This window comes from Bos indicus, chromosome 24, assembly GCF_029378745.1.
Source record: "Bos indicus isolate NIAB-ARS_2022 breed Sahiwal x Tharparkar chromosome 24, NIAB-ARS_B.indTharparkar_mat_pri_1.0, whole genome shotgun sequence".
Classification (NCBI taxonomy): domain Eukaryota; kingdom Metazoa; phylum Chordata; class Mammalia; order Artiodactyla; family Bovidae; genus Bos; species Bos indicus.
This window is the reverse complement of record NC_091783.1, coordinates 22,804,464-22,827,779: the sequence shown is the minus strand read 5'-3', so window position 1 is coordinate 22,827,779 and position 23,316 is coordinate 22,804,464. Positions and strand designations below refer to the sequence as shown.

The window sequence follows — 23,316 nt, the reverse complement described above, 5'->3', positions numbered from 1 at the left end:
ACAAAAACTCTATAAAGTGGATAGGGTCAAAATTTAATCTTAAAAATGTTTTGAATCAGATCAAATTATCAAAGTCAATATTTAGATCAAACTCTAAATTTCTCCATCACAAAATATGAAAATATAAAATTGACTTTTTTTTTTGGCCTCATCAGTGAAAGAAATTGAGACTAGCTCTTGAAATCTGACTGATTTTACATTGTAACCTCCACGTAGCTGAGCTAATTTTTCTTACTAATTTAACAAATCCCTGTCAAGCTCCTACTTCATGCCTTAGCTGTGCTTGTGGTAAACAATGAAATGATTTACTTCGACCCCTTCACCAGACACCGACACCGGAGTATGTCCTGTTAAAACAATGGGTGTAATTTACAAACTACGTTGTATTACTCTCTCATTTGTATTTTTAACTTACTTGTACAAATCTCCACACTTGTTAAAAAGTCACTTTGCCTTTTCCCAACAATTTGTGTTTTTCTCTCAGAAATCTAAGTTTTAAAAGTTTGAGGATTGCTTTTATTCTTAAAAACCTCATATTTAACAGATATTTTATTATAGAATATTTTAAAGACACCTAAACAAATGCTAAAAAAAGTTAAATAGAAAATGTATTTTTATTACATAGGAAACTGTATTGTATCATAACATAAAATAGAATTATGTTCATTTGCATAAATAAAGCTGGACTCTGCATTCTTGCAAAATAAATATGGCATAAGGATGACTCAGAGACACCCTGAGTCATGAAAGCTTTGTAAATCTCTGTGTATTTTCAAGACAGCAATAGTTATTTTTATTATTTTTCCTTTTTAGTCTCACTTTACTTTTGTACCACTTTCCTTGGTAATGTGGAAGCACACAGGTTTATGAATGCTGAAAAAAATGAATTCACTGAATTAGTCATAGTTCAAAATACAGATGCCTTTATTAATTTTATTAAAAGATGTAGACTAATTTTGAATGAAATTTATTTTCTCATGCATTGAATTTTCTAGTCTTAGATGGTTCATTACTACACATTTGTGGAAATATATCTACTCATCAAAAGATGTTGTTTTTAACACCTCAGATAAGTGTAACAAGTCTTTCCTAAAATGCATCCAATGTCTCATAGTATTTTGTGGGTAAGAGACATATGTTGTTATTTTCTTTCCTGTATGATAAAACTAAGATGCACACATATGAAGTTCTCTGAATATTCTAGACATGGTTTCCTAAGATAACACATAACCTCTAAATCTCAGTGGTTTATAAAAAAAACAATGTTTCCTTCCCATTCATGCAAAGTGCTTGTCAAGGGTTCACTGGAGATCCTTCTCCACATCGTTGCCTTTACCAGGAAATGACCCATGTTCCTTATTCTCACACTTCCTTGGCCAAAGCATGCCATGTGGTCACACCTAACTTCAGTCTTCAGTTGGATGAGTAACACAGTCCTGCCACTTCCCTGGAAAGAGAAAGAGCTGGAATATTTATGAAGAGCTCTAATGAATTCCATAGTCGTGGATGACAGGCAGCCCCTCAACCCCCAGAAGACCAGAGATCTAGATTGAAACTCTTCTGTACCTTTGAACAGTATTTGATCCATACTTGGTAACACGTAGGCAATCTACTTGTGATCTGATGCTAACATCTCTTGTCTGTTTTCGTCCTTTAGCTCTGAGCCCCACTGAGACTTTTGGCTCTCTGAATCTTCACCATTTCGAGAGTGGCTGTGACTTTCCCAGCCATAGTTTCTCCAGGACTTTGGAATCCTAGCATTTTACCTGTGCCCACACTTAGCTCTCAGGAGTCCTGCCCATGGAGAGTTCTGGGAAGGAAAAAGAACCTCTGATAAGTTAATTTCTATAGAATGTAGAGAGTCAATGTGCAAGACTAACACTTTGCCATCTCTAAGAACTGATCATGTGTAACAAAGAAATGGAGAAAATGGTAACTTTTTAACATGTTTAAATTTATTTTTTATTGGAGTTTAGTTGCTTTACAATATTGTGTTAGCTTCTGCTGTACAGAAAAGTGACTCAGTCACAGATATACACATATCCCCTCTTTTTTGGATTTCCTCCCCATTTAGTTCACCACAGAGCACTGAGTTGCCTGTGCTATACAGGAGGTCTCATTAATTACCTATTTTATACATAGTTTGAATAGTGTATGTCAATCCCAGTCTCCCAATTCATCGTACCCTCTGTTTCCCAATTTGGTCTTCATACATTTATTCTCTGCATCTGTGTCTCTATTTCTGCTTTGTAAATAGGTTCATCTGTACCACTTTTCTAGATTCCCCATGTATAAAAATATGGAATGCTTCACAAATTTGTGTGTCATCCTTGTGCAGCAGCCAAGCTAATCTCTGTATATTCCAATTTTAGTATATGTGCTGCCTAAGTAAGCAGGAGAAAAAGGTAACAATGTAATTCTAAATCCCCAGTACCTGCTTTTCCCAGGGGGCCAAAGGAAAGGACCAGGATGAAGGAAAATGCCACAGAGGAATGGCAATCTATATTATACATTAGAAATAAATAGTTTTTAATAACATTTATATCACTCTGCTACTCTACTTTTTACTTTGCATTTAGTCTTAAGCATTAACAAGGTAAAAACTGGGGAATTCAAAGGTTAATGAGGCACTTAGAAATTGAAAAAAATTATATATATATATATATACAGGCTTCCCCTGTGGCTCAGCTGGTAAAGAATCCTCCTGCAATGCAGGAGACCTGGGTTCAATCCCTGGGTTGGGAAGATCTCCTGCAGAAGGGAAAGGCTACCCACTCCAGTATTCTGATTCTGGCCTGGAGAATTCCATGGACTGTATAGTCCATGGGGTCTCAAAGAGTCGGACATGACTGAGCAACTTACACTCACTCACTCATATAAATACACACACACACACACACACACACACACACACACACATATTCAAATTAGCTTGAGAAATGCTGTGTTAAAGAATATCAAACATGTTTCTTTAGTAAAACTTTAAAGTGTAAAACTTTAAGAGCTCTTAATACAAAGGTCAAAGAAATTGCCGAGAGAGCAATATGGTATATATGCACTTCCCAAATTCATCTGACCTAGGATCCTCATCTGTTTTCCTCTTTGTTTCATGGAGAATTTCCTAGAATTATCACTCCTGAACATGTAAATTGTTTTTGCTGATTTAAGTTAAAAATCCCAAAGACCTTAAAATATAGGCTTAATAATTTTTTCAACTTTTAAATACCTCATTAATCTTTGAATTTCCCAATTTTGCCTTGTTAATGTTTAAGACTAAATGCAAGGTAAAAAGGAGAGTAGCAGAGTGATATAAATGTTATTCAAAACTATGCATTTCTAACGTATATATTGTAAATGGGCTTCCCAGGTGGCTCAGTGGTGAAGAATCCACTTGCCAAGCCAGAGACATGGGTTCAATCCCTGGGTCAGGAAGATACCCTGGAGAAGGAAATGGCAACTCACTCCAGTATTCTTGCCTGGAAAATCCCATGGACAGAGGAGTGTGGTGGGCTACAGTCCATGGGGTCACAAGAGTCAGATACGACTTAGCGACTAAACCACCAAGCACATATATCAACATTATTTGTGTATATCATTTTTAATACATACTTTAATACACTTGGTAAATTCTGGATTAAATCACCCCTACTCCAGTGTATTAATAATTAAAAGTGTGATAATGTAATAGCTTATATAATACTTTGAGCACATAAAATTGAGAATTATAAGGACTTTAAAAAATATCTTTACCTTTGGGTACTATGTATTCTCTTGATAAATGACATTGATTTTAAACACCAATAGAAATCAAATCTTAAACTGATAGGGGATCCAATAACATTGTTTAACTCTACTGAGGAATATAAGGGAGAAGGAAATGGCAACCCACTCCAGTATTCTTGACTAGAGAATCCCATGGACAGAGGAGTGTGGTGGACTGCTGTCCACAGGGTCGCACAGAATCAGACACGACTGAAGCGACTTAGCAGCAGCAGTGGCAGTGGGATATAAATTGTGATATAGCCTCTTATAAGAAGCCTGGCCATATTTGGCAGAACCCAGAAGGCAATGGCACCCCACTCCAGTACTCTTGCCTGGAGAATCCCATGGACGGAGGAGCCTGGAAGACTGCAGTCCATGGGGTCACTAGGAGTCAGACACGACTGAGCAACTTCACTTTCACTTTTCACTTTCATGCACTGGAGAAGGAAATGGCAACCCACTCCAGTGTTCTTGCCTGGAGAATCCCAGGGACGGGGGAGCCTGGTGGGCTGCCTCTATGGGGTTGCACAGAGTCAGACACGACTGAAGCGACTTAGCATAGCATAGAACTCAAAAGGGATTTGCACTATTATACCCATTTTATTAGAAACTCCTAAACTGTTATTCCATTTTAGAATATGATCATACATTAGTAATTTATTAGACTCAATTATCTTTTCTTTATGAAGACCATGTGGAAAGTGAACTCATCTTCAACTTCAACATCTGTTTCTTGATTTTTCTTTCTTGGCTCACCTCCTTTGAGTTCAAAATGTTTAAAACTTAAGAAGGAGAAAGAGATTGTTGGGTTTCAAAAGATGCTCTACTAAAGTTGCTGTCTATGGGAAATTGTGCAAGAAGAAGGGTAATAGCCTAATAAAAGCAAAATGTCCATCTTTTTCTATGTAAAGTGTGTTATAGTCAGTTAAGTACTGTGACCACTTAAAATGAACCAATTTGTTCCATGAAAGTTTACACCCCCAGCAACTCTATTCAAAGAAAATCCTAAGATATTAGGTTCCCTTACAAGCATCAGGGTGTTTAGGTGTGACAGGGGAGCTTGTGCCCTTTCCTCACCTTGTCCACTCTGGTAATTTATTCTGCTTTTCATTTATTTGCCTCTCCTCCCTTGATTTTAAGAGTTTGAGGTAAATCAATACATTTTTAACAAAAAATTATATGGGAAATATATCTTCTTTGGGTTCCATAGAAATAACAATGATTCAATCAAAGTTGTAGACAGTGTAAATTCTTAGCACACATTTCTCCTGATGGATTTTTGTTTATATTTTTCCCTGGGGTTCTAATAAGATTCAGGAACTATAATGATGTCAGCAACACCTCTAAAAATTCACTGCAGGAGGATCTGAAGATCTTTTCTCAGCACTGCTGGGTTCCTGCTTTGGAACTCTGTGAATAATCACACAGCAGAATTTTAGCTTTACCTCATGTGCCAAAGTATGAAGTCAGTTATATCTACATTCTGAAATTGCCTAGCACCCAAACATGTATAGTGCTGAAAAATTTGCTGTGTAACCATTCACCAGACACCAGAAGATAAATCTAAGTTATTTAGATTTATAGTATGATAATCTCTCCTTAAAAATGACATGAGGGAAATGTTTAACTTAATGAGGCAGAAGATCCTGGTGTGCAAGTTACACTGTATTTTTTATTGCACCAGGGTAAATTATTGCTTCCGTCTCCTATATGGTACCCCAGTGGCCTCAAAGACACTGTGTAGCCTCCAGAAATGCCTACTTTTGTCTTAGGCAATAACTTACTCCACTCGAGTGTGCTTTCTGAGAATTACCCATAACATTTCTTGCTGGAGGTTGAATTTCTTGAAGGTCATTCACAGATACTAACTAAACTTGACTGTTTTTTTTTTTAACATAGGCATGTTGATGTGGTAAGTCTGCATACATTAATATACAAAAGGGAAAACAAGCATTTACTTTCTGCCCAAAACTAGAAAACAAGCAAAACATTCTGATTATGAAATGAAATTATATAACATAAAATTTTTTCTTAGCATTTTAACCCTGATGTCTCAAAGGCGCAGGCTTTTGAGGGAGGTCTTTGAGGGTCTAGAGAAAGGAATGGCTACCCACTCCAGTATTCTTGCCTGGAGAATTCCTTGGATAGAGGAGCCTAGTGGGCTACAGTCCATGGGTTCACAAAGAGTTGGACACAGCTTGAGTGCTAACACTTTGAAGGGATGGTGCATAAAGATTTCAGACTGTAATAATTAAATATTGCGTGCATGCTAAGTCGCTTCAGTCATGTCTGACTCTTTGCAACCCGCCAGGCTCCTCTGTCCATGGGATTCTCCAGGCAAGAATACTGGAATGGATTGCCATGCCCTCCTTCTGGGGGATCTTCTTGGCCCAGGGATCAAGACCAACCTGCATCTCTTACATCTCCTGCATTGGCAGGCGGGCTTTTTGCCACTATTGCCACCTGAGAAGCTCAATTAAGTACTGGATTGGTCAAAAAGTTCATTCGGGGTTTTCTGTAAGCAAAACAAACTTGAACAAGCTTTTTCACCAATGGATATATAGTTCCAGGTTTGCCAAAAGAAAAAAAAAATCTTAATTCTATGTGAAGTACCAATGTATAAGTCTATATGTGTGTGGGAGTTTTTAAAACAAGCTCTACTTTCTAATAAAGTAACATAGGAATTTAATTAAAACAAACCAACCCCCCCCCCCCCCCCACCAATCAGTACTGCAGCATTTGGATAAATGTTAGAGCTTGTCAATTTTCAAGGCAGAAACATTATTCCAGGCTTCCTGCCAAACCATTACTGGTAATCAAGAGATGAGCACACGAAAGTACTGTGCCTGGCTTAGATATGTGTGTGCTAAAAGAGAAGCCAACACATTTCTTATGCAAGCCATCGGAGTTACAATTTAGGAATACACAAGCACACAATGCTTTTGTAAGTCTAGGAATATACACACTAAAATACAACTCTGTGCTTAAAGGCAGACACAGCTTGTGTTGACTGAATTCTTTCTTTATCTTGAGTGGTTTTATTATCCAGCCACATTTCTCTCAATGGCTGCACGGGAAGAAATTAAATTACTCATATCTGGACAAAATTTGGGATTGCCCTACATGCTTAATTTCTAGCGACTGCTCAAAATCTCTCATTGATAAATGGGTGATTTGGACTGTTGTTTTCTGTTTTTTTATTTAACCGATTTAGATAAACATCTGTTTTCCCATAGTGTTTAAAAAAACAATTTTATATGATATAATAGTGCTATCAGAAAGTAATCAAAGCAAGCATTTTTATGAAAGGAAGACTGAAATGTTTTTAAGTTCTTAGGGTAGGGGAGGCATATTGAGTAAATAACTATGAGTATTTGCATATATTATTTTGACCACTGGAGGGCTCTCAGATTGTTTTACATTAATTTTTTAGAAATCGATTTGAAATAGCTGTAACTTCAGTAAAACAAATTTAAATCTTGGCACTATAAAGTCTGTAGAGTCATCTCGCTCTTAAAATGGTACATGTTCTCAAAATATAACATAAAAGGACAATCAGATTTAATTTACTGTGTTCTTTCACTGTTTCACAACAAATAACTTTCCACCAAAGTAAACAAAGCCGAATAAAGCAGTAAATGCATACTTGCAGGACCCATGACCCAGAGCCAGAGTTTGAAATGGTCTGCTACGTATAACAAGTTTTCTGAAGTCTCAGGTATTTGCATTTGTATGTGTGCTCGGTCCCTTCAGTTGTGTCCAACTCCTTGTGACCCTGTAGACCGTAGCCCCCTTTTCCATGGGATTTTCCAGGCAAGAATACTGGAGTGGGTTGCCATTTCTTCCCCCAGGGGATCTTCCTGACCTAAGGCTCTAATCCACAAAGAGACAGGAGTCTCTTGTGTCTTCTGCATTAGCAGGCAGATTCTTTACCACTGAGCCACCTGGGACAGCCCATATTTTCATTTACTCTACAATAAATCTTTGGTTCATTAGCATAAAAGTATTTTCTCCAAATTTCCAGGAAGATGCACCTTGTTTCTCCAAAAACGTCTCATCCTCCCAAGTTGCTGTTGGTATCCTTTAGAATTTCCTTTGATTACAAATCTCTTTTTCTCAAGAAGCATAGCTTTATGTAGTAAGAGGGGCAAGAAATGCATGTTAAATATATTGATCACTCTGGACAATGATTTTAAAGAAGGCCAGAATGGAGTCTGATAAGAATGGGAACACTTCAAGTGTCTGTTCATAAAACATTGGAAGATTTAACTGATTCCATAATGCCTAGTTAGATGGATCACAATAATAGGGGTTCCTATGTATTTTTTAGTTTAATTCCTTAGAAATCTATTTTATATTGCTAAATACACTTTAGCCAAGCTCCAAAATGGACATCCTAACAAAGAAACTACACTTCATAGTTTTCTCACAGTTTTGGCCCTTCTGCAATGCCAGGAAGACTGACCAGGAGAGACGGGAGACATGTTGGTCACTGTCCCCGGTACTCTTAGCATGGAGTTTGTCCTGAAGGCTGCTCTTCTATCTTTTCATGACCTCTTGACTTCTTGTAGCCATCTCCCATGAACACTCTAAATTTGGAGTTTTGCTGACCATTTCTTCACCAGCTCACGTAATCCATTTTACCCAAGATACAGAATTACACAGATCAAAGAGGAGAAAGGCGAAAGTGGTAATATTTTAATACTCAGTGAGGAAGATTATCTCCCGGTGGTTCTGCTTCAGATCAGGCTTCCCAGGTGGCTCAGTGGTAAAGAATCCACCTGCTAATGCAGGAGATGTGGGCTCAATCCCTGGGTTGGGAAGATCCCCTGAAGATGGAAATGGCAACTTACTCCCGTATTCTTATCTGGGAAATTCCTGGACAGAGGAGCCTAGTGGGCTACAGTCCATGGGGTCACAAAGAGTTGGACGTGACTTTTGCAACTGAGCACATATTACTTAATAAACAGTGAAATGCAAAGTGGAAGATTGTAACAGTGCTTAATGTGGAAGTGACTATGATTTCAAATCCCTGTGATTTGAATCTGAAGTGGCTATGATGCCAATTCAGGGGAAACCGGAAAACTTCCTCAATCCTTGATAAAGCTACTCAAACATTATGCTCTTTTGATAGATTCAGTTCCAATTTTAAATCTTATTAAAAAGAGCTGCTGCTGCTGCTAAGTTGCTTCAGTCGTGTACGACTCTGTGCGACCCCATAGATGGCAGCCCACCAGGCTCCCCTGTCCCTGGGATTCTCCAGGCAAGAATACTGGAGTGGGTTGCCATTTCCTTCTCCAATGCATGAAGGTGAAAAGTGAAGGTGAAGTCGCTCAGTCCTGTCCGACTCTGAGCGACCCCATGGACTGCAGCCTACCGGGCTCCTCCGTCCATGGGATTTTCCAGGCAAGAGTACTGGAGTGGGGTGCCATCGCCTTCTCCGATTAAAAAGAACTGCCTTCCTCATTTTATATAACTAAATAAGTGGATTGGTATTCAGGTAAATTGGAAATATCTTCATATCCTCAAGTCTACAGAAATATAGGCAACCTGAGCCATGATGATGACTTAGTTTTGCTGTCACAATCAGGAGTGGCCTTAATAAGTAGTTCTGTCTTTCACAAACTACACCCTGGAGGAAAGACTTTACTTTAGCAATGCTAAAAATAAAATATACATCCGCTAGTATTCAAATGAATAATTCTCAGTAATTCTACTGGAAGTATTTAACACCCTGGTGGACTCATCGGCCACGTCTGTCTATTCATATATTCAGATATCTGATGAAGGCATTTCTTAGGTTTTTTTATAGATTCAGATACTATAATGGTGAGTGTGTGTGCATGCTCAGTTGTGCAACTGTGTCTGACTCTTTGTGACCCCTTGGACTGTAGCCTGCCAGGTTCTTCTGTCCATGGAATTTTCCAGGCAAGAATACTGGAGTGGGTTATAAAGGTGAGACGTAGCCATTAAAATGTCTAAACCCAAATTGTTTCTTTCATGCTTTAAGGAACTTATAAAATCATAATAGCAGAGTTATCACTTTTTTTTTCTTTTGAGAAAAAGTTTATTCATCTGTGTATTAGAGTGACCCATCCCTGTATGAGAGTACGTCAGGCTTCTTAGTTTTTCCATGAGAATGTCAACATGGCACCTTTTCACCTATTATTTAAGCATATAGATCTTTCTTTGATCAACTACATAGAATGTCGGCACTTCAGCAGCTATCAAAAGAACCTTGAGTTGACTGTGCTAGCTAAGAGTTTACCAGCACAACTTCTCCAAGTGCTATACTAAGCTAAATCATGTACCTAGACCTCATTGTCTTAACCCTTGACTTCCCTCTCTGTACATATATAATGTCATTACTGAGGAACTATTTCATTTTGTGCCCCTGAGTCCTGTTCAAGTTTGCCATAAGACATGGCACTTTTGGAAAAGAAAGAAAGAATGATATTGAACAACTGGGATAACATTGTGCTGTTACTTGATACCTTCAGAATAAGGGACTATGCCATACAATTCTTATAGGAATTTGTGCTGGGAAAACATTTATCTCTCAAGATGATATTGTAAACTTTCTTTACTGTACAAGGAAAATAATATGATCTGTCAATTTCCTTTTTTGTTGTGACTTCCCAAGTTACTTCCTTGTTTCATAATAACATTTATCTGTCTCATTGGGGTGTCATTCATGCTTCCTTCATCTGTGATTTTTGACTCAGGTGCGAGTCATTGCTCCACTATTTCTTATCATCAAGCAGATAATAGTATTTATTGACTTAATATGACTTTGCAGTATCCTGTATGTTTTTAATAATAGAACACTCAATGCCAAAAATAGAAAGTAAAATTTCACATCATCAGGAATGATGAACAAGACTGTTGAGAATAATGGAATAAACAGTAACATTTCTTAGGGGCATTTGAAACTCATTTTTTTCAGAGACTTTGATGATATCCTTTTATCTGTACTCCAGTTTTGCCCAGATTATATATCTGTTGCTATCAGTCAGGTCACGTTGTATTTTACTTAGTTTTATTATCAGCAAGTTTTCACTTTCTTAAAGTTTCATGAGAGGACTTGTGACAAAATAGTTAAGCAATAAGATTATGCTTGATTACAATGTGTTTATGTCTTCAGTTTGTCCTTTTCTAGCAACTAAGGCTATTGGCCAAGTACATGAGGAGACTTCTATAGCCTAAAGAAGATCTTGCCTGTGAGGCTGTCTTTGTAAGGACCGGGAGAATCAGAACAACCATCACTCCTAGGGCTGGTGTTGCCCTCGTGGAAGTCTTTTGTCGTCTTGGGAGACTGAGGCTTGAGAGATTAATGTAAAAGGCCAGAACAGATCAGTCTAATTGGCAATCTATAACCCAGGTCTCCTGGCTTATAATCCAGAAGTCTGTTATTCCTCCCACATGTTGCATAGGTTCTCTGAAACAATATATTTTACAAAAAGAGGGAAAAAAAAAAAGCATTTCCTCACTATTGGATGATCACACGGAGCACCGTTTGGGGTGTGGGGTGTGGTCATTTGTCTCTCTTGTGCCAGTGCATAGATGGTTTGCTTTGACATACACTTAAAAAATGGGTAGGTCCAGGGGAATGGAGACAGGGGAGGACCTCATGAATAATAACGCAGTCAGAAAGGAAATACTTGAGAACACTCTGGTCAATCGGCTCAATAAAATACCATGCAGTGTTTTATGCATGTGAGCTTGTCCATTTCTCTTATAAGCTAACCCAAATACCTTCATGTAAATTGTGTGATGTTGGTTTAACCTTTTTTAATATTTTACTCTCATCTATTAAGTGAGGAGAATAATAAGGACATGTTTTAGGATTGAGAGGATTCCATAAATTAATCCACGTGAAGAATTTATGAGCTCATCATGTTGCACATAGTAGAATGATACCTATGAAAAGTATAAGCAGTTTGGGTAAAATGCTGATGTCATAATGTAACAATAACAAAGAAGACACTAAATTGCTCTGTTGGTCATAATTATGGTGATATTGGTATATTGATAGAAAAAGCCTAGAAGAAAATATTAATTGTAGATATCTTTAAATCTTGATATATAAGGGGTTATTTTCTTCCATATTATATAAATATTTTATACAATTATACAATACTTCTCTACTATACAAGCTTCCAATGGAGTACATAAAAATATGCCTAGAATTTATAAAAATATATCTCAACACATTAAAATTTCTTCTTTTGGATATTAACAATTCTTGGATCCTTAGAGGGAACCAGAGGCTTTATTTGCTTACAAACATTTCTCTGCTAGTGTTCTCATCATCTACACTGGGAGATAGTGTGTTCTAGTCCAAGTCCTTTCTGGCCTTGTAGACCAGTTCATTCCCCAGTAATGAAAATTCATCAGGCAGAGAGAAATGGCATCCCATTCTCCAATCTCAGGTGTTGAGATCTATAAATCTTGATTTGTAGGTGCTTATTTTTTTCCCCCAGAACCTTTCTCTTTTAGCAAAGAAAAAGCTTGGAAGAATTGTGTATCCTTGAAGGACACACAGATGTATAACTATTGTAAGGCAGCACCTAAGAAACCAAGCATATTCTGTAACACTTCATCACGACAGAAATAGAAAGAACCAGAGAGAATCTTCTCTGTCCACGCTGTGATTAGCTACTGTGGGGGTTTAGTCACTAAGTCGTGTCCAACTCTTGCGAGCCGATGGACTGTAGCCTGCCAGGCTCCTCTATCCGTGGGATTCTCCAGGCAGTTGGCTATATTGAGGAATGATAAACAAGGGAATGTTGTCCTTAATTTGGCAGCACTTACACTTACCACTAAATGTTATTACACTTTGACATTTTCGGTGTGCTCAGCTTACTTGTAAACAATTCCCCACCATTGCACCTTGCTCTTACCTTATAATTATGAAATACTCTATGTGTTCATCTAAGTGAAGACATTATACCCATGAGAATTAATCTTGACTGGGAGAGTTCTCAGTGCATAAATCAATTAGAATGAGTCAGCCTTCCTACTCCACTCCCATTGCTTTTAAAAACAAGCATGCACATTTTGATGAGATCTTACTCCTCTGCACACTCCCCCACCTCTTTGATAATGAATTTTCTAATATTATATTGAGTCCAGAGAAGCTCAGCTCTGGATTGAGTCACCAGATTTTATAGCTAAGGAGTAGGCTTAGACATCATTTAGTGACTAGTACAGTCTGTTGGTTTGACAGAAGAAGAAAGACACAGCCTAGAGAGATCAACTTTGTCCAGGAACACAAGGACCAAGAATAGCACCCAGTCGAGTTCTGTTCTGTTACATCTTGAGGCTTTTTAAAAGTCCATGGCAGCCATTCTTCAGTCCTTACTGCAATGATTTGCCAGCCTCAACTACTGTCTCTTATGGAGGTCATCCTGCTTTGCATTATTTGTAGGCAATATCATGAAATTGCTTTTGATAAGGAAAACCCAGGGATAGAAGGATTAAAAATGAGTCTGTAAAGCATTTTAAATCAATAGTGACTGTAAATCGTGGTTTTAGGCAAACACAGTATCAGATAATTTTATACACACAGAACAGGCAAATGGAAGCATGCCCTTCAAAGGCTAGCGGGGAGGGGTCATCATTCTGCAGCAAGCATTACAATCCTGAGTTTCTCAATCATTTTTCACTATTCCCTTCTGCCTGTGTCACTTTGAGAAGCTTAGACCCAGCCGTTCATTGTTAGGAAATAGTATCTTTGATGTTTTCAAGGGCTTTGTGTTGTGAATAAAGAGAGGATTTCAAATCAGTGGATGCTGATTTTTATGCTGGGACATTAAAAAACAATTACTTGCAGTTTTGACTCAGCATTTTTAACATTTGTAAACTCATGGGTCAAATAAGTGACCCTTTAGTAATGAAGAGAATCTGTATCTTTTTTTAGCTCTATTTTTTATTCATTCACCATCCGCTTTGGTCACAAACCCTGTGCTAGTTACTGTCGGAGGTCTGTGGATGCAATCTCTGTCTTCAGGAATCTCACAGAGTGCTGGAAAAAGCCAAACACAGAAGCAAATCGTCATGATTTCATGTGACAGATGCCACAACATAAACCCCAAAAGGCACAACAGAGAGGGCAGAGGGTTAACAGAGGGAATGAGAAATGAGCTGGAAGTTGAAAGATGGCTCCCAAATTTGACAGGCAGATTTGAGGGGGGGGTGCACAATACGAATGCAAAATAATATTTTGGAAGGAGCAACCATCTGTTTGGAGGGGTACAAAAATATGATGTGCTTAGGTAACTGAAAATAATTTAGTATTGCTAAAGCATAAAATGCATTGTAATGAGTGATGCATACTAACATGGGCCAGATAGAAATATCATGAAAGGTCTTTATGACTATTTTATTATTTTATTTTATGTGACTGGGCTGAGTCCTCGATGCTGCGTGGGGGTTTTGCTCTAGTTGCTGAGAGCGGGGGCTCTCTCTAGTTGCAGCACACAGGCTTCTCATTGCATGGCTTCCTGCTCTAGGATGAGTGGGCTTCAATAGTTGTGTATCTGTGCTCTAGAGCACAGGCTCAATTGTTGTGGTGCACAGGCTTAGTTTCTCTAAGGCATGTAGGATTTTCCCAGATCAGGAATCAAACCTATGTCTCCTGCATTGCCAGGAGGATTCTTTACCACTGAGCCACTAGGGAAGCCCATTTATGACTATTTTAAAGTGGTTAAATGTATACTGCAGCAATGGGAAACCATTCAGGAATTAAGATCAGGAAATGGATTAGCTGGGCATCCCTGGTTAGCTCAGTGGTAGAGAATCCACCTGCCAATATAGGAGACTTGGCTTTGATCCCTGGGTCAGGGAGATCCACTGGAGAAAGAAATGGCAACTTACTCCAGTGTTCTTGCCTAGGAAATCCCATGGACAGAGGAGCCTGACTGGCTTCAATCCAGGGGGTCACAACAGAGTCAGACACAATTTAGTGACTAAACAACAATAGATTAGTCAATGTGAATTTTAGAAAAACCACTATTGCCACAATCTGTAAGAAAAGCTAGAGAGCAAAGACCCCAAATCAGAAGGACAACAAAAAGGCAATACACTACAAATCCCAAGCAAGAAACCTTAGAGACTAATCTTCTAAGGAAGATGCAGTGAGAATTGTAGTGAGAAAGAAAAGGGAGGATAAACCCAGATGATATTTCATAAAGACAATCAGTACTGCTTAGAGACTGGGCAGGAGGTATGGAAAAGTGAGAGGTCAAGGATGGGTCTAAGGTTCTGGTTCTGGCAATAGGATGCATGGCAATGTCATCCACGATGATGGGGAACGTGGGAAATGTTCAAGTATGGGAAGGGTGAACATGCGGTTTTGGACACTGAATTAGAAGCTCTCATGGGATATTCGTGTGAAGATGTTTATTAGGCACTTGGATAAACCGGCAGAGGAGGGGATGTCTTGTATAGAGACATGATTTAAAAGTCATTTGTGTGTAAGTGGCTAAAGCTATGAAAAGTGAGCTATCCCAAGGAGTGAAAGTCGCTCAGTTATGTCCGACTCTTTGTGACTCCATGGTATATACACCCCATGGAATTCTCCGGGCCAGAATACTGGAGTGGGTAGCCGTTCCCTTCTCCAATGGATCTTCCCAACCCAGGGATCAAACCCAGGGATCGAACCCAGGTCTCTGGCATTGCAGGCAGATTCTTTACCAGCTGAGCCACAAGGGAAGCCCAAGAATACTGGAGTGGGTAGCCTATCCCTTCTCCAGTAGATCTTCCCAACCCAGGAATTGAACCGGGGTCTCCTGCATTGCAGGCGGATTCTTTACCAACTGAGCTATCAGGGAAGCCTATCCCAAGGAGAGGCAGACTAAAAGGAAAAGAAAGATGAGGAAGAACCCAGTGAACACTAGTGATTTGAGTTAAGGAAGAGGAAGAGCATCTTCCAGAGACTTTGGGAAGAATTAGGCAGAGTGAAGTCACCAAAATGGTGGCCTCCATCCCCTCCCAAAGAACAGCAATTAATCAGATGTGTGCATGTGTGCTGAGTTGCTTCAATAGTGTCTGACACTTTGCAGTGCCATGAATTGTAGCCCACTATCCATGGGATTCTCCAGGCAGGAATACTGGAGTGAGTTGCCATGCCCCTCCTACAGAGCATCTTCCCAACCTAGGGATCGAACCCTTGTTTCTTATGTCTTCTGCATTGGCAGGAGAGTTCTTTACCCCTAGCACCACCTGGGAAGCCCTAGTAGTCAGATACCCATGAGCAAAAGCAGCTCTTGGAGGCCTCTAAGGTCCATGTAAGAAACTTCAGCAACACAATGGAGCAAAACACCAAGAATCACACAAAAAGAAAAGGAAGATGGCTTTATCTGCATCATCCCACCACCAGGCCAGCTTTGCTTAGCCCCGGGAGGGAAGCCCCCAGCTGGAAAGAGGTCCCCTTCGTAGTAAAGGAAGAGTGGGTGAGAGACCCACTTTCAGAGAGTGCGGCTGGCCAAAAGAGAATCCAAGTTGAAGGACTTTTAAAAAGCATATCACTTTGAAATAGGAAAGACTTGAAAATGTTTTAATAGTTTATGTGAAAAAATTCATGGAAATGGAAACTTTATAGAATCAGAAGTTAAAGGGGGAATTGATAAAGTTCCAGAACAGTCTAAACAGGGAAATCCATAGAATAGGCATTTGTAAGCAGTAAAGGATACTTACTACAAACCAAGATGCGCATTGCTATTGTGTTTGGCCTATACTTTTTTAAAAAGTTTGATTAAAAGAAAAACCTATTTGAAGTGACTAGATTGCTTTGGGGACTATTTCATGAAAATACCATTTAAAAAAAAAGCTTCCATTATTTATTTTAAATTTAAAATGTTGATTTTCCTTGATAAGAGAAGTAGGTACAATACTAGTCTTTGAAAATATATCCTGCTCTCACTTTTGCAAATGATCGCATAGTGTTAGAAACAAGATTTCTTTCAGATCATTACATATTGCGACAATATATATTCAGCAGAAAACATTTTTAGAAAGAGCTAAATTATGTGGGAACTGGTACTGCATTCTTAATAAAAAAATCAGAACTGACCTCCGAGTGTTGCAGCTAACTCATGTTATGAACGAGTGTGTCTTACCATCAAAAGAACAACTTGAATTGTTATCAGTAAGCCACACTAGTTGAATCCAAAATGCCAGTTTGATATATAGGACATGAGTAACCTGAGGCTCTCTAGAAATATGAAAGATTTTTCTTCTTAGAAAATACCGTGGGTTGAAAATGTGACTGTATATTTGTGCTCATGACAGGGCCACCATGAGTTCCCCACCTAGCGCGAGCAGTAAAGAATCCGCCTGCAATGCAGGAAACTCTGGTTTGATCCCTGGGTCAGGAAGATCCCCTGGAGGAGGGCATGGCAACCCACTCCAGAATTCTTGCCTGGAGAATCCCATGGACAGAGGAGCCTAAGGGTCTACAACCCATAGGGTCGCAAAGAGTAAGACATGACTGACCTGACTTAGCACAGGACCACCACAGGCTAGAACTCTGACAGGCACCATTCACACAGAATACGTTGAATCCCCGCCACATGATAACCATGAGTCAAGGACCAAAAGATGTAGTCTTCACCAAAACAGGGAACAGAAACCTAATTCAGGAACCAGAATCTAAGCCTCGAATAAGATCGAGGAGACAGACTGCAGAACTTTGATTTTGGTTCTGCAGGAGCAGCAATAAACATTGCCAACAGCTCAAGGGGAGCTCCATTCCTATAGTTGTTGATGTTGTTCAGTTGCTCAGTCATGTCTGAGTCTTTTGCAACCCCATGGACTGCAATATGGCAGGCTTCCCAGTCCTTCACCATCTCCCGGATGGTGAAGTTCGCTCAACTCATGTCCATTGAGTCAGCGCTGCCATCCAACCATCTCATCCTTTGTTGTCCCCTTCTTCTCCTGCCTTCAATCTTTCCCAGCATTAGGGTCCTTTCCAATGAGTTGGCTTTTTGCATGAGGTGGCCAAAGTATTGGAACATCAGCTTCAGCATCAGTCTTTCCAATGAATATTTAGGACTGATTTCCTTTAGGATGGACTGGTTGGATCTCCTTGCAGTCCAAGGGACTCTCAAGAATCTTCTCCAACACCACAGTTCAAAAGCATCAGTTCTTTGGCACTCAGCTTTCTTCACAGGCCAACTCTTATACCCACACATGACTACTGAAAAACCATGATTTTGACTATATGGACCTTTTTTGGCAACGTAATGTCTCTACTTTTTAATATACTATCTAGGTTGGTCAGAGCTTTTCTTCCAAGGAGCAAGTGTCTTTTAATTTGATGGCTGCAGTCACCCTCTGCAGTGATTTTGGAGCCCAAGAAAATAGTCTGTCACTGTTTCCATTGTTTCCCCATCTATTTGCCATGAAGTGATGGGACCAGATGCCATGATCTTAGTTTTCTGAATGTTGAGTTTTAAGCCAGCTTTTTCACTCTCCTCTTTCACCTTCATCAAGAGGCTCTTTAGTTCCTCTTCACTTTCTGCCATAAGAGTGGTGTCATCTGCACATCTGAGGTTACTGATACTTCTCCTGGCAATCTTAATTCCAGCTTGTGCTTCATCCAGCCCGGCATTTCTCATGATGTACTCTGCATATAAGTTAAATAATCAGGGTGTCAATATACAGACTTGACACCTTTCCCAATTTGGAACCAGTCCATTGCTCCATGTCCAGGTATAACTGTTGCTTCTTGACCTGAGTACAGGTTTGGCAGGAGGCAGATAAGGTACATTCCTTTGAATTGGATTTTTAAACAATGTTCTGGCAGATGGAAGTGCCTTTTTTAAAAAAAAATAATGTATATTACAATGATTTTCCTTTTCTTGTTTGCACAAAGGCCTTTCATGTCTCTTTCTGGGTCTTCTGTTTCTCTGTTCAGGTTTTGCTAACTAGTCTTAGGAGCTCAAAGGTATCTTGTACTAATATTAGGAGAACATTCATAGAAGCAATACAGGTACAGAAGCAATACAGTTAGTACAGGTAGAAGGACATAAAGGGATAAGGCAAGACTTTTCTACCCTTCAATTCATTCATTTATTCCATAAAATAACTTTTGATCACCTGTTATGTGGCCAGAAGTGTGCTATATTCTGACCATCAGCCAGGCAGAGAGACTGTGAATAAGCTAATGGTTCCAGGTCTAAAGTGCATGCTGAGAGAGAAGGCATTATGTGTAGCAAGAAATACAGCCATATCAGTGAATGAGGGATCAATGTTGTTTTCTGAAAGTTGCATTTTTAAAGCCATAATTCTTCCAAATGTGTTGAAAATTGTCCCCAGAAGCTATTTTAACTTTACACAGACGCAGCGCTTTTATAACAGGAAAATGCTCATATTTTCAGCTCAAGTTCTTAAGTGGAGACAACATGGCAGATGCTTTTGCTAAGCTTAAGAGATTTATTTGAACTGAATTTTAATTAAAATTGCCTAAAAGGGCTGGTGAAAAGTTTTGTCATGATTGTCTGAGTCCATCAGAAGTTCTGCCTCCTCCAAAGTGTTGAACTTAAATCAAAATAGCAAGGGGGGAAAAAAAACACTAATCAGTTAGTGATTAATTATGTCATGAGGTTTCATTAAATGTTACAATAAAGTAAATTTTCATTTTCCTTTTGGCAGTTACAGATATACTAATTTGTAAAGATATTCAAGTCAAAAAATTGACATTGATGTACAATCTTATGCTGAGAACAGCATAAAACACTGGTATGTGAACATTTCTATAAAAAGTACCTACTGACTAGTTCAGTATCTGTTTTTGCATTTTTTATTAGCTAATGCCTGTTAAATACTGATGGTCTGACAACACAATTGATTAAATTTAAATGCAGACTTTAACATTATTTTTGAACAAATGACTTAGGAAAGCATCAAACAGTTTTTTTCTCACATGCCAAATGGCAACATCATTTCTTCAAGAATAATCATTTTTGACTGTGCAAATGTTGGTTCCTCAAAAAGAGGGCAGTAGGGAATACTGCAATATTGAACAAAGTTTAAGTTTAATAGAGACTTAATTAGCAACTATTGTTCAATTCTTTTTATAAACAGTGCTATCTTAGGTACTCAGAGATAAAAGATGAATTAGATGGAATAGCGACTCAACCAGAGCTCACAATATACAGGGGAAAACAGCTGTGATAAGTGTTTTAAGAGCTGAATAAACAACATCCAGCCTGATAGTACTGCAGAGAGCCAAGAAATTAATTCCAGTTGGGGAAACCTTTGAAATAATACATACCAAGTGGAGCATTCGCTGCAACAGGAAACAATAATACAGACATATGACATGGCCCTTTCCTTCAAGAAATGTACTGTCTTCTTGGGAAGATAAGAATTATACATGAATGGAAGACTTTATAATTAGAGAAAATATTACAAAATTTGCAATTACATAAAAAGTCTCTGATCAGAAAATAAAGGCTCTGAGCATTCAGTAAAGGGAGAAACTGGTATGGACTGGAGAGGGTACATGATATCACGGTGATGGGAGATCATGATATGGACTGGAAAGTGCTAGAATTATTTGCAGAAGCAGCAGAGGAGAAAACCAAAATGATGAGAACAATGAATGAAGACAGGGCTGATCACAGCCTGTTTTGTGACCTTCGGAGGCCAACCTGGCTGAAGCAGAAGGCTTTCTTTGGGGAGGATTAGAAGAACAGATGATAGCGTAAGGAAGGCATAGGGTGGGGGTGCACTGTGAGTGCCACGATCCAGAATCAGGCCTGTTCTGATAGGAACAGGAAATCTCTGCAGTTTGTCCAGCAGCCGAGTGACACAAGGGAAACAGCTAGAAAGACATCTTAGAAAGATCAGTCTGGCAGTTACTGCTTTCATGCAGAACCATTTTATACAAAGTGCCTGTAAACTGGCATCTGTAAAGCGTTGGATGTGTACTGTTGTTATTACCTTAGACACATACAGAGAACTAACGAGTGTTTATACAACCTGTATACTTGTAGGAAGTGTACTATAACCGAGACTTAGAGGAAATCACTTGGTCTGCCTGCTGTACCATAAAGGAGTAGATGAAAAACAGATACAATGGATTAGCCTATGTTAAAAAATGTGAGAGAAATGGAAGTGGAGATGTTACATGAAAAGAAAGATTTCTATCCAAAAGTACCTATCTCAGATATTTTAGGAATTTTCAGAAGGTGCCCTGTAGTCGGGCAAAAAATAGCTTCCTTTTGTAAAATTCTTTAAAAGGGAGAAGTGTCTTTTGGAATCACAAACTAGTCATCTCAGCTTTAATGCCTGACAAGAGACATGGTCAACAGGTTGCCAGCAACCAACAGGACATTCACTGTAGGCAGTAATCAACAAGACCTTGTAGAGAAAGAATCTGGGCAGATCAGTCAATTTCTACCCCAGACACAGACATACATCTTAGTGATAAGGAGGTTATGTGTGCTTAGTCTGTGTCATGTTCAACTCTTTGTGACCCCGTGGACTGTAGCCCACCAGGCTCCTCTGTCCATGGAATTCTCCAGGCAAGGATACTAGAGTGGGTAGCTGTCCCCTTCTCCAGGGGATCTTCCCAATCCAGGGATCGAACCCAGATCTTCCACAGTGCAGCTGGTTTCTTTACCATCTGAGCCACCAGGGAAGCCCCAGGAGGTTATAACAAGGATAAATATTCGTAAGACTTTGGTATCTCCTGTACTTAGCATCCTTTTTTAAAATAAGCTATACAGATACAGTCTGTGAGTCTTGCTTGTGGACATAGCTGATGTGTTTATATTAAAATATTAATCATTAATTAAGGAGGCCTCACTTAATATGGAAACATTTTTCTGTATCTGATAAACTCAGTGGTCAAAGGTTTGTGCTAATGGTGTCAAACCAATGGGATTCCTGTCTATGTGGTCTTACTTTGTCCTGGAATCACATTGCCAGCTGGACTCAATCCTTCCCACCAAATCACAGTGCATGTTGTCACTAGAGGAACCAGACAAGAATAGTAGAACAAAATATAACCATCATCATTACTGGAAGAAAAATTGCCCTTAAATCCTACTTGTGCAAAAGTCCCTAAGCACAGATATATCTGGCAGTCAAATAACCATTGGCTCACACTCATACAAAATACTTGACATATCAAGAGAGCTGATGGTTTAGCTGACTTAAGCTGTTATTTTTCTCTATTGGTCAAAGCAAGAGTCAACTCTTTGAAAAAGACCCTGATGCTGGGAAAGACTGAGGGCAGGAGGAGAAGGGGGCTGACAGAGGATGATATGGTTGGATGGCATCACCGAGAAGGGGGCTGACAGAGGATGAGATGGTTGAATGGCATCACCAACTCAATGGACATGATTTTGAGCAAGCTCCAGGAGACAGTGAAAGACAGGGAAGCCTGGCATGCTGCAGTCCATAGGGTTGCAAAGAGTCAGACATGACTTGGGGACTGAACAACAAGTCAAAGCAAACAAATTCACCCTTGAGACCAAGAATATTTGTGTAAGGATATATGATGGTTGGGGAGCCAACCATCATCCCAAATTGGACCTGTGCATGCTGTGTCTACTTCCTCCTGTCCCATTGCTGACATCTCCACTGCTCTGTTCAGTCCAGGAGTGCTCATTCTTCCCAGCCCACCGCAGCTCCTTCTCAGTCCACTTTGTCCAGGTCCCTGTTGGCTTCTAGTGCATTTTTTATGTCCTGTTGCCTCCTCCCAGCTAATGCCCACATAGCCATTCAAAACATTAAATTTGGGTCTACAGATGCCAATATGGCATCATGGAGATCATGGTGATCTCCATCGTGGAGAGGCGTGGCATCTGAAAAGGCATGGCATCCACAAATGAAACGGGCCTCAGGCCTCGGTGCTGTCTCTGTATAATCCCCTGTTCCATGCTCTTAGCCTTTTGTGTCCCCAGGGCATGTTGCCCACCTCTACTTCTTGTGTTTGGGGAGGAAGGAGGTCATTCCTGACCTGTACCAGTGCAGCTGTGCTTATTGAGAATTCCACCCACAGCGTGTGTGCTCAACCTGGGGCAAATCATGAAAGATTTTCCTTACAATTCTTCATCCTGTTTCTTTATTACTAATGACTTTCCAGTGCTGCTAGTATTTCTTTTAACATGAGTTCCTTTTAGGAATTTCTCAGTGTATCTTCTGACTGTATCCTATTTCTAAAACTGTGGATTCTAATCTTTGAGAATAATCAAGATTCCTACAAGTGTTACTAGCTAGAAAACACTCATTTGGTCATTTCCCTAGTTTTTATAAAGGGCATATCAAATTCTTCTTATACATTCCTTCTCTGCCAGTCATCATCTCTAAATCATCTTACTTTTAATAAAAAAAAGCAAGTTAAAAGATATAAAAGAGCTCTGGTACATGCAAATTATTACATATAGAATGAATATACAAAGGTCCTAATGTACAGCACAGGTAACTTATATTCAATATCCTTTGATAAACCACAATGAAAAAGAATATATATATATATATATATATATGTATGTATTACTGAATCACTTTGTTGTAATAGCAGAAATTAGTACAACA

General features: G+C 39.2%; 1 protein-coding gene and 1 non-coding gene across 21 annotated transcripts in view; one reads left to right on the top strand and one right to left on the bottom strand.

The window, feature by feature from the left end:
- The window catches only part of DTNA (dystrobrevin alpha), a 451,246-nt gene that overhangs the window by 136,761 nt on the left and 291,169 nt on the right, over nucleotides 1–23,316 (top strand). The gene's annotated exons all lie outside the window — the stretch shown is intronic.
- On the bottom strand, nucleotides 2,294–2,396 carry LOC139179544 (U6 spliceosomal RNA). The gene has a single exon (XR_011563911.1). It is a non-coding gene; the product is annotated as a U6 spliceosomal RNA (small nuclear RNA).